Source organism: Elaeis guineensis, chromosome 1 (genome assembly GCF_000442705.2).
Source record: "Elaeis guineensis isolate ETL-2024a chromosome 1, EG11, whole genome shotgun sequence".
NCBI classification, from domain to species: Eukaryota; Viridiplantae; Streptophyta; class Magnoliopsida; order Arecales; family Arecaceae; genus Elaeis; species Elaeis guineensis.
In genome coordinates, this window is record NC_025993.2 from 14,400,333 (window position 1) to 14,411,882 (window position 11,550).

General features: G+C 35.5%; 1 pseudogene; it reads right to left on the reverse strand.

Annotated features, from left to right (window-relative positions):
* LOC140855720 (U3 small nucleolar RNA-associated protein 18 homolog) overlaps nt 1-9,346 on the reverse strand; it is a 36,868-nt pseudogene extending 27,522 nt beyond the window's left edge.
* Nucleotides 9,347-11,550: the final 2,204 nt, after the last annotated feature.

Consider the following 11,550-nt stretch of genomic DNA (forward strand, 5'->3'; position numbering starts at 1 on the left):
AATAGAATTAAAAAATAAGAATTGTAATTCTAATTCAAACAAAATTTATAATTTTGAATTTTAAGAAATAAAAATTATAATTATAATTCAAATAAAAAATATCATTTCAAATAATTAAATTAATTTAAATTTATTTTTTTAAAAAATATTCTAAATAAAGGAAAAAATATCTAGAAAAATACCAAAAAGATAAAATGGGAGAAAATTAAAATTATAATTAAAATTATAAAATTTTAATTTGAATTCTAAAAAAAATGCCATAAAAGAAGTGAATAAAAGGAAAAAAATTGTAAAAAAATAAAAATTACAAATATAAATTAAAAAAAAAAAATTTGACTTTAATTCAAATAAAAAATTATCATTCAAATTACTATCCACATTTTTAATTAATTTTATTTATTAAAAAATCACATAAAAATAACTAAAAAAAATTAAAAAAATATTAAAAAACTATTAAAAAAAAGAAAAGAGAAAAAAAAAAGGAGAAAATGCCAAAGGGAATGGCATTTTCTCCCTCTTCTTCTCCCTCTTCTCCCTCTTTTCCTTCTCCTCTTCTCCGACAATCTCCGATGTTTTCTTCTCTCCGACGGCACGGTGGCGAGCTCCCGACGGTGGTGAGTTGCCTCCTCTCTCTTTCCTCTTCTTCTCTCTCTCCCTCTTTTTCTCTCTCTCTCTCCCTCTTTTTTGTTGGCCGCCGGCGTCAGAGGGCCGACGGCAGGCCCCAGCCCTTCCCTTCCCTTGGCCAGCCCCCCTCCCTCTCCCTCTTCCTCTCTCTCTCCCTATTTTTTCCTTGGCCACCGGCGACAGACGGCCGACGGCGACCGACGTGCCCCGACAGCGGCCCCCCACGGTGACCCCTTCCCTTGGCCGGCCTTTCCTCTCCCTCTTCCTCTCTCTCTCTTCCTCTCTCTCTCTCCCTCTTTTTCGTTGGCCGCCGGCGTCAGAGGACCAGCGGCGGGCCGCGCACCCGACGGTGGGCCGCGCGCCCCGACCGCGGGCCCCAGCCCTCCGCTTCCCTTGGCCGGCCCCTTCCTCTCCCTCTTCCTCTCTCTCTCTCTCTTCCTCTCTCTCCCTCTTTTTCCTTGGCCGCTGGCGATAGACGGCCGGCTGCGGCAGACGCACCCTGGCGGCGGGCCCCGACGGTCCCCTTCCCTTGGCCGGCCCCTCCTCTCCCTTTTCCTCTCTCTCTCCCTCTTTTTTCCTTGGCCGCCGGCGTCAGAGGGCCGACGGCGGGCCGTGCGCCCTCGCGGCCGGCCGCATGCCCCGGCCCTCCCCTTCCCTTGGCCGGCCCCCTCCTCTCCCTCTTCCTCTCTCTCTCTTCCTCTCTCTCTCCCTCTTTTTCCTTAGCCGCCGGTGACAGATGGCCGGCGGCGGCACCCCGGTGGTGGGCCCCGACGGTCCCCTTCCCTTGGCCGGCCCCTCTCCATTTTTCTCTCTCACTCTCTTTCTCTTCCTCTCTCTCTCTTTCTCTTCCTCTCTCTTGTCCCTCTTTTTCCTTGGCCGCCGGCGGTGGCCCCCCGTGACGGGCCCTGGCGGTCCCCTTCCCTTGGCCGGCCCCTCCTCTCCCTCTTCCTCTCTCTCTCTCTCCCTCTTTTTTCTTGGCCGCCGGCGACAGACGGTCGGCAGCGGCCCGACCGGGGCCCGACAGCGGTGGGCCCGACGGCCCTCCGATGGTTGGCCCGTGCGGCCCTACGGCGCCCTTCTCTTTCGATCCGTGATGGTAGGCCCCGGGGCGGGCCCTGACGGCTCTCCGACGGTGGGTCCGTGTGGTCCTGCGGCACCCTTCTCTTTCGATCCGCTGTGGCGGGCTCCGGTGGCGGCCCCGACAGCCCTCCGACGGTGGGTCCGTGCGGCTCTGCGGTATCCTTCTATTTCAGTCTTTTTAATTTTTATTTTTATCTCATTATTTTTTATTTTTTATTTTTATCTCATTAGATTAAGATTTATTTTAAAATTCGATTCGATCATAATTTAAAAATTTTAAGCATTTCATGAAAATGTAGACCTGTCAGTTGAGCAATGTAGGATATTCTATGATATCCGTATAAAATATATATTTGATTATATATTTTTATATGGATATCATAAAATATATACATTGATCAATTGATTGTCTAGTTTGGACAGTTTGAGAATTGTATTTAATTCTATAGGTAATTACATTATTCAAATGATATACAGAGGGTTCGAGAGAAATTTCGGACAGTATTTTTCTTTAGTTCTCCTCACATATTTTCAGTCGTGTGGAGAGAACTAAGAGAAAATACTGCAAAATTTTTTCGGTCCCTTTTGCGTATTATTTGATTAATGTAGTTAATTTATAGAATTAATATAATTTTTGAATGGAATAGAATCTATCTGTACCTATTTGTTGATGATATGATGCATTTATCATGTAAATCTTTTGAAACGATAAAATAATTAGTAATACTAAATATTTTGATTTTGATTTTGTCATAGGTTTCTCCGAAAAAATGGCCAGTACTCGAGTTCGTGTACTATTGTATTATGATGGCATGATACAAAATGATGAAACTGGTGTGCAGCACAGTCACCCTGCAAATCGGATGATTAGAGTATTGTCATCATTATCACATCAAGAATTATTGGACCATTTATACAGCAGTATTCCTGTAGACAAAGAAAAATATGAAATAAAATTGAAATTGAAATCTCCTAATCTGTCGGGACAGTTAATACAAAGCAATTATATCTTAATTCTAATTGATGACGATGAAGATGTCGAAGAAATGCAGATCTTTTTTTGAAATATGCAGAATATTAATTTTTAGAATTATATATTGAAAAGGAAGATGTACCGAGCTTTGGATACTATAGTCGGCTTTTAACTCAAGCGGACAATAATGTTGGGCCTTCCTCACCTTTCGTAACTCCTATGGTGCAAACCGATAGTGTTGAAGTCGTATTTGCAGAATAATATTCCACTACTGTCGGTCTTAGTTGTCCAATTATTCAGAGTCCTATGGTGACTTCTCCTGTATCTTCTACTATGGTGACTTCTCCTTTGCTAGAAGTAGTGGTAAGTGCAGGAGACGACACTCATATAGGGAACGATGACTGGGTAGTCGGTGGAATAAATTCTGATAATCTAGGCTTTGAGTCAGATGAAAGCAGAGTTGATGACTATTGGACAGATGAGGACAGTAGCAGTAATGATAATGATGGTGAAGATGAGAATGATGATAAAGATGTTTAGGCTAATATTAATGTGGGAGAACTTCAATCTTGTTTGCATGAACCCCCATAATTTTTTAACGATATAAATTTAGATGATGGTGGTTGTGTTAGTGCTGGTCGAAGATTGAACTCTGACTATCAGTTTTGGGACTCCTCGATGACTAAATTTTCTAAAGGTTTAATGTTTGAGAGCAATGATTATGTAAAGAGAGCTGTTGATCTTTATCACATTATGAAGCATCGGACATACAATATAGTTCAGTCGCATTCGAAATTATGGTCCGTACGATGCGTATCATCAGATAATGCTCAAAATTGTAAATGGAAGCTTCATGCTGCATTGTTGAAAAAATATGGATATTTTCAAATCACAAAATATGAGGGTCCTCATACTTGTTTGTTTACGGGGTTGAGTTGAGATCACAAATATGTCAATGAAAGGATGATTGACACACTAGTCCGACATATTGTTGAGAAAGATCCTGGTGTCAAAGTTGAAGCTATTGTGCCAGCCGTTAATGATCAATTTCAATATATAGTGTCATACAGAAAAGCATGGTGTGGAAAGCAGAAGGCATTGGTTGATATTTATGGAGAATGGGAGCCGTCTTATGCTAAATAACCCTATTATATGGCTGCACTTCAACATGTAAATCTCGGTACAGTTATTTATAAATTTTTTTCAAACTGTGAATTCCAATGTCCGAGTTTTAAATTATATTTTCTGAGCTTTCAAACTATCTATCCAGGGTTTTATGCACTGCCGTCCTGTAATCAGCATTGATGGCACACACTTGTATGGAAAGTTTAAAGGTAAGATGTTAATTGCCACAGGAATTGATGCAGAGAATGGGATATTTCATTAGCATATGCAATTATGGATGAGGAGACGACTGCAAGTTGGAGTTAGTTTCTTTTCCAGCTTAGAACACATATCGTCAAAGATAGAAATAGAATATACTTAATTTCTGACAGGCATCCAGGTATATTAAATGCCATCATAGATGAGTCTATTGGATGGAGTCCATCACGTGTCTATCACCGATACTGCTTAAGACATATCTGCAGTAATTTCAACACTCATTTTAAAAATATGCATATGAAAAGAGCAGTATGGCAAGCAGGAAGCGCTCATCAAGTTCGCAAGTTCAACTTTATCATGGGTAGGATCAGAACAGTGAATGAAGAGCTTGGAGCTGGTTGTCCGAGATAGAAAAGGAGAAGTGGACGTTGGCACATGATGATGGCCTGCGCTATGGTGTCTTAACTACAAATTTGTCGGAGGTTTTTAACAGTATTTTATGAGGAGCTAGAAATATACCAATTACAGTTTGTGTGCAAATGACATTTTATCGTCTTATAAAATACTTCAATACGAGGTATGCCCAAGCTTTGAGATTTGTAGAGGAGAATCCAAATAATCTTTTTACTCCTCATGTTGCAATTAAGATTGCTGAAGATCAAGTTAAAGCCAACCAGCATCGAATAATAGCATTCAACCTTCAAAGAGGTATATATGAAGTGCTTACGAGGAGAGCAAGTGCAGGGTTACGAGGTGGAGGAAATTTCATACTGTTACTTTAGCTGAAAAAAAATATTCTTGTGGAAAGTGGAACATGTACAAATATCTATGTTCACACATTTTAGCTGTGTGTCAAGAAATTGCTGTACATTTTAGTGATTTTGTGGATGATGCATATACAATTACAGCATATATGAATACTTGGAGCGGTGACTTTAATCCATTACCATAAAGATTATTGGATGCATACACGTATGTTCAAATATATTCCTGATCATCATCGTTTGAGATCCAAGCAGAAAGGTAGACCAAAGTCAACAAGACTATGAAATGAGATGGATGATAGGCAAATAAGAAGTAAGAACACTGACATTTGTAAGGAACAGGATCATGACCGCCGCCGCTGTCCTAGGATACTTCAACACACTTCAACTTCAAGCAGTGGAAGAAATTAAAGGCTCCGAAGATGTATTTTCGTCATTGTTTTATGTATTTCTGTGAGATGAACTGAATTTTGTGTTTAAGTTGTATTGTGTGACAATATTGTGTTTAAAATATATTTCTCATAAAATGAATGGCTATCATATCATATTTCTTATTTTTTAATACACTTGTGATAATATCATTATTTTAAATTTATTAGCGTATTATGGCTTACGATCTACAGTATCCCGATCCTCGAAACAGCAGTATTCTTACATTGCAGGAGCACCATCAATCACAGACTATTTAGATGGCGGCGTAAGCATTCAAATCTTATTTACTATTTAATTTTTTTTAAAAAGTCATATACATTATCTATTATTATATTTTATTGAGAAGTCCAGAACCTTCGTCTACGATGATCTGATGCTGACTTTTGGAGGACAGAGGACATCCCACATAGAGTGCTGGATTATTTACGATGGACGTTGGTCTTATTACTACTTTGCTTGAGAGATGGCATCCAGAGACACACACATTTCATCTTTCATTTGGTGAGGCGACCATCACTTTAGAGGATGTCAGTATCCTTACTGAACTACCAGTTGATGGCATCCAGTTACCGAGTTGATCCCACGCTTACCATTCTGGAGTGGCAGGCTTTGTGCTTGCGATTGCTAGGGTTTGAGCCCGACGCACATTTTTTCAATCATTCATGACTCAGGATTGAGTGTTTGGATGATCGTTATCGACATTTTCATATTGCGGATGATGCACCAGAGGATCAGATGCAGCAGTATGTTAAGGGTCAGGTGCTGCGGTTGTTAGGTGGTGTCCTGTTACCCGATACTTTATCGAATAAGATGAAGTTGATGTTTTTGCCATTATTAGAGGATTTAGACTTCGCTCGTAGACTCAGTTGGGGTAGTGCAGTACTAGTTTGCCTATACAGAGCTATGTATCGAGGTTCTTATGCTGATCAAAGCGAGATTGGTGGTTATCTTGTATTATTACAGGTATGTGAATTATAAATTTTTATTTTTAATATTCATATTTATATTGGGTATATCGTGTATGATTTTTTTGAAATTTACAATTTGGGTATGGGAGTGTATGCCGACTATCATCCATTACGACGTCGATTGCTCGAGATGCCATCAGAGAGTATGATCCTGATGTTCCATTCAGACTAGACGGACCATTGGGATATAGGTATAAAAATATTATTTTTATTATTTAAAATTTATTATTTTAAATTCGATAAAATTTATTTAACATGAGTAGATTGTAAAATAGATGGAACGTTGCATTCAATGTTCATCACGTATCGACGAGAGGTACGGGTTTATAGATGCCAGTTGGATATATTAGTTGATACATATAGACGGATAAATTTAAATTTTTTACAAATATCATTTTACAATTATCATAATCTATTAAAATTTTAGCTTACTAATTTTTTTATTTTAACTTTATCATTTTTGTGGGAGCCATATATAGATGAGATATTGGCTATATTGTCGCAGATGTGTACAGTTGGACATGACATATGGATGTTAGGGTGCCACTTATTTATTTTGATATGGTAGAGTGGTATTTTTTCGATCGTGTCCTGTGACAGTTTGGTCAGATTCAGGGTATCCCAGAGCAGTTTGATACCAGCTAGGGACTTCATCGTATTGATTGACGAGGTAGAGCTCGTATTGACTGACGTATCAAACATGCAGCATATATTGATATTTGGGATGCACGTCGAGATCACATTGTTCATGGTGATCCCATTTTGAGAGGCCGTTCATATACCGATGACTACATGGCTTGATTTTTTAGTATTACAGTGCGAGTCATTGGACAGTCTTGGTATGCAGTTTCCGGATACGAGAGCGAGAGTTCTGCTGTGCGTCTTTTGGTAAGACTATAAAAATTAGTTTATATTGTTTGTGTTATATTTTTTTTTATATTTTACAGTATATTGACTGTTTTATTTTTATTTTGTAGACTGATTCTATGTCGGATCTTGTGTTGGATGCTCGTCGTGCTTTATCTACGACTGATGAGGACGAACGGATTCGGATACTGCATGAGATAAAGAGAACAAATTCTGGAACATTGGTGGCGATTGGTGTTGATCCATATAGCTGTGTGCCTTGGTATGGAGCAGTCGATGCACCAGATATGAGATATACGCTGTCACCATATGTTCCACATATGCCATCACCGCATATTACGTAGATGTCATCATTAGATGCTGCACAGATGCCACCACCTTTTGATCCATAGATGCAGCGTCTTCTTCTTCCTACATCCCCCAGATGACATCATCGGGTACCAGTTGGCCACATGAGTATGATACTTTCTTTTCAGGTCCATTCGTGTATCCAGATGAGAGGGTTGAGTGGGTCGTTCAGTCCATAGATGATCCGACAGTATCAGTTATTCCTGAGCAGCATGACCAGCAGACCTCCTCCACTGATATAAGGGAGGAGCCGTCACAGCAGGAGTAGGAGCAGCTGGCGAGGACCTTCCTGAGAAGGTCCAAGCGACCACGGGCACCACGACGTCCTTGTGGGACTTAGTCTTTTTTAGATTTGTACTTAGTATTTTTGTAATATTTATTGTACTATTTTTTGTACGCTTGATATTTTTATTCTATTTAATATTATTAAATATTAATTTTATTTTATATTATTTAATTTTAAGTGATCGGATATTATGCTTTGTGGATATGGATACACATACTCGAATATGTCTCAGAACATTAGGAGAGAAAAAGTTATGCTAAAAGGGCTATAGAAATTATAACGTAAAGTTATGCTAAAGTTATTTCAAGTGAGGGAATTTTCCCTTTTTTTTCTCATTTTTTACTTCTTTGTTTGAAATATTTTTAAAAAAAATAATTTGAAATGAAAAAAATAATTTAAATAATATTTTTATTTCAAATAAAATTAAAAATTTTATTTTAAATTAAAAATTATAATTTTTATTTTTTTATTTTTTAATATTTTATTTTTTATGCTATTTTATTTTAATTTTTTTATTTTTTTACATATTTTTTTAAAAAAATTAATTTTAAATGGGGAAAGTAATTTGAAATGATGATTTTTATTTAAATTAAAATTAAAATTTTTATTTCTTGATATTCAAAATTATAATTTTATTTTTTTCTTATTTTTTTTCATTTTTTTATGGTATTCTTTATTTTTTAAATTTTTAAGATTTTTTAGATATTTTTTAAAAAAAATTAATTTTGAATGAAGAAAATAATTTAAAATTATTTTTTTATTTTAATTAAAATTTGAAATTTTATTTTTTAAAATACATTCAAAATTGATATTTTTATTTTTTATTTTTTTCTAATTTTTTTCTTCTTTTATGATATTTTTTAAAAAAACTAATTTGAAAAGGAAATTGTAATTTGAAATGATGATTTTTATTTGAATTAAAATTAAAATTTTTATTTTATTAAAATTTTAATAATAATTTTTATTTCTTTTTAATTTTTTATGATATTTTTAATTTTTTTAATAATAATTTTTTTCATATATTTTTTAAAAAGATAATTTGAAAAGATAATTTGAAATAAAAAATTAATTTTATTTTTATCAAAATCATAATTTTTATTTTTTCAAAAATTTAAAATTAAAATTTTTATTTTTTGACCATTTTTTTTCATTTTTTTTTGAAAAAATTTAAAAATGCCATATCAAATGGTGTTTTTAATTTTTTTTTTTTTCGCGTGGTCTACGTGAAAATTGAGGGTGGGTGACGTGGACAATAAAATGTATTTTGAATGACGTTTTCAAATTTTTACATCAAATCGATAAATAAATTTAAATTATATTATTTATATAAATAAATTTTTTTATATTATTTTGAAAAAACACTCTACATGATCCGCACCCATATCATACGCTCGTCAGCCTCTTTCCTAAGCTTCCTCAACCTATTGACCTTCACCATATCCATCTCTATCCTTTCCTCCTCCCAATCAACCCATGCTAACTTGTTCACTATATCACTAGTTTTATTGAATCAAAAACTAGTGCAAATAAAACCAACAACGCCACCAGCTTACAATCCTTTTGCACGATCACTAGAGTTCTGTGGAGGTAGCGTGGAAGCTCTGCTTCTTCTTCTTATTTTCCCTTCTTTGTAGCTAGCTGTTCCTATTTTTCTCCATGGAAAAATCTTGATGTACTGCATACGGCGCAATAAAATTAATATAGAGCGCACCACCCAACTACATTGAAGCAAATTTTATATTTTATTTAAAATTTTAAATGATAAAAATATCATTTTTATTTTGAAAAATTTATGACATCTATAATATCCTGTAGCCATAGAAGAGTCATAATTTTTTTTTCAAAAATCATAAAAAAATAATATTTTATCATTAAAAATTTATAAATTTTTAAATAATAAAAATATCTCTCATTTTTATGACATCTTATGATCATATTATGAATAAAAAATCATAATTTGACTATAAATATCATATTATGATACAAAATATCATAAATTTTTCAAAAAAAAAAAATATTTTTATCATTCAAAATTTTAAATAAAAAAATAAAATTATAAACATTAAATACATATTGTAAAGCAATAGTTATATGACCCAATTAGATAAAACGGTATATTTTTTCTAAATTACATGCATATATAAAGAATTACTCTTTTCCGTTCAATAAAATTCTCTCAGCACTTCCCACTGCTCCCCAACAGCCCCCCACCCCCCCTGGATACCAGAATTTTGATGTATCGTTGCAAAAGTTAGATTCGCCGAGCTTTTCCAGTCCCAGTCAAAGAACAGACCGGCTGACTCAAAAGAGAACAAGTCAAGTCTTTATTCAAATTCATTCTGCATGAACAGTTATGGGTCAATCGGCGATTGACATATGGGGAAATACTTCGGAGCACCCACCACATGCACTGAAAATTCAAATAACTGCTAATTTGATAACTTTATAATTAATTCATTAATTAAACATTCTATCATTCAGCAAAAAATCTCATGAAATTTATCAATCCCCTCCTGCCACGTAGCAAGAGAATTGTCCATCTGCAGAATTACTCTGAAAGTATGATAAAGCAACAAGCATCGGAAGATACAAGGTAAAAGCGAGCAAAAGAGATGTGGCATATGCACCATTAGTTTCTATGATTAATGGTACAATGGTATATGAACCACTTCACCAAATTTTCCCTGCTATCCATAGCAGCTTGCCAATAATATTAACAAACTCTTTTCCACCAAAATATATATATATATTAACAAACTCTTCCAGACTGTACATTGACCTTCTTTGAAGCATATCCTTGAACACTACAATTATACATGAAGGTTAGAAGTTTCATCACAAGTATCCCTTACCCCATCTACGTTGGAACCAATAGAAAAGAAAACAATAAAAAGAACACAGCAGTACTTCAAAAATATACTCACAAACCATAATTGAGTACCTGAATGAATTTAAACCTGTTAATATTATTCTTGTTATTATTTCTTTTTGCTGTTTCAAATAAAAAATAAAAGGACAGCCTAAAGCGCGATGCTCTTGCAATTGCAGATTCTAGGAAAGGTCAGATATACACAGCTTTATTCCCACATAGAAAAAGACTGGTTCTGTGTGGATCACAACGAAACAACCTTACCATTGTGCACCCTTTGTTTCCAATAAAATATGCATGACCAAGACAGAACCATGTCTGGAAGAAGACCTGCATAGATTTAGAACACATCACCACAAGACCTAATATCACCTGACAGGAAGTTAGAAAGCATTAGACCTGCATCATTGAGAAAAATGCTCAAGGATGAAAGGTGACAAAGCTGGTACAAGACAGCTAGGTGACCGAGTGATCAAAGAATAGTCACAGAATTGATCTAGCATATACAGCATGCTCATGGTATCAAGCATATAACAGAGATTTGGCATAAGTTATATGATGTTAAAGTGATAAATTGATGAGAAATGAAATAATTGCACATGCTAACAAGTTGACATTCATATAACCAAAAACGATTAGTCAGGACAGTGATAGAACAAAATCTGGAAGATGACAATAATCTATTTATCCAAATAAAAAAAATTTATTGCATTTCCATGGGAAGTCAACACATTCGTCTCATTTCACAGAATTCTTTGGTTTAAAGTCTAAACCAAATGAAACATTTACAGCCGTCTTGATTCTGGTGGCCAGGTGTGCAACTCCATACGTACAGTATGAAACCCTCCAAGATGCAAAGCCAGCAGCAACCAGCATTTCAGACTTTGACAAAAAGAGCATATGAGTCTCTAACAACAAAATCAAACTACAAAACACCACCAAAGAGGCTGATAAAGGAAATGACTATCTATACTTATATATGCCATGGTGACTAGATTAAACAGGGGTTTGTAACC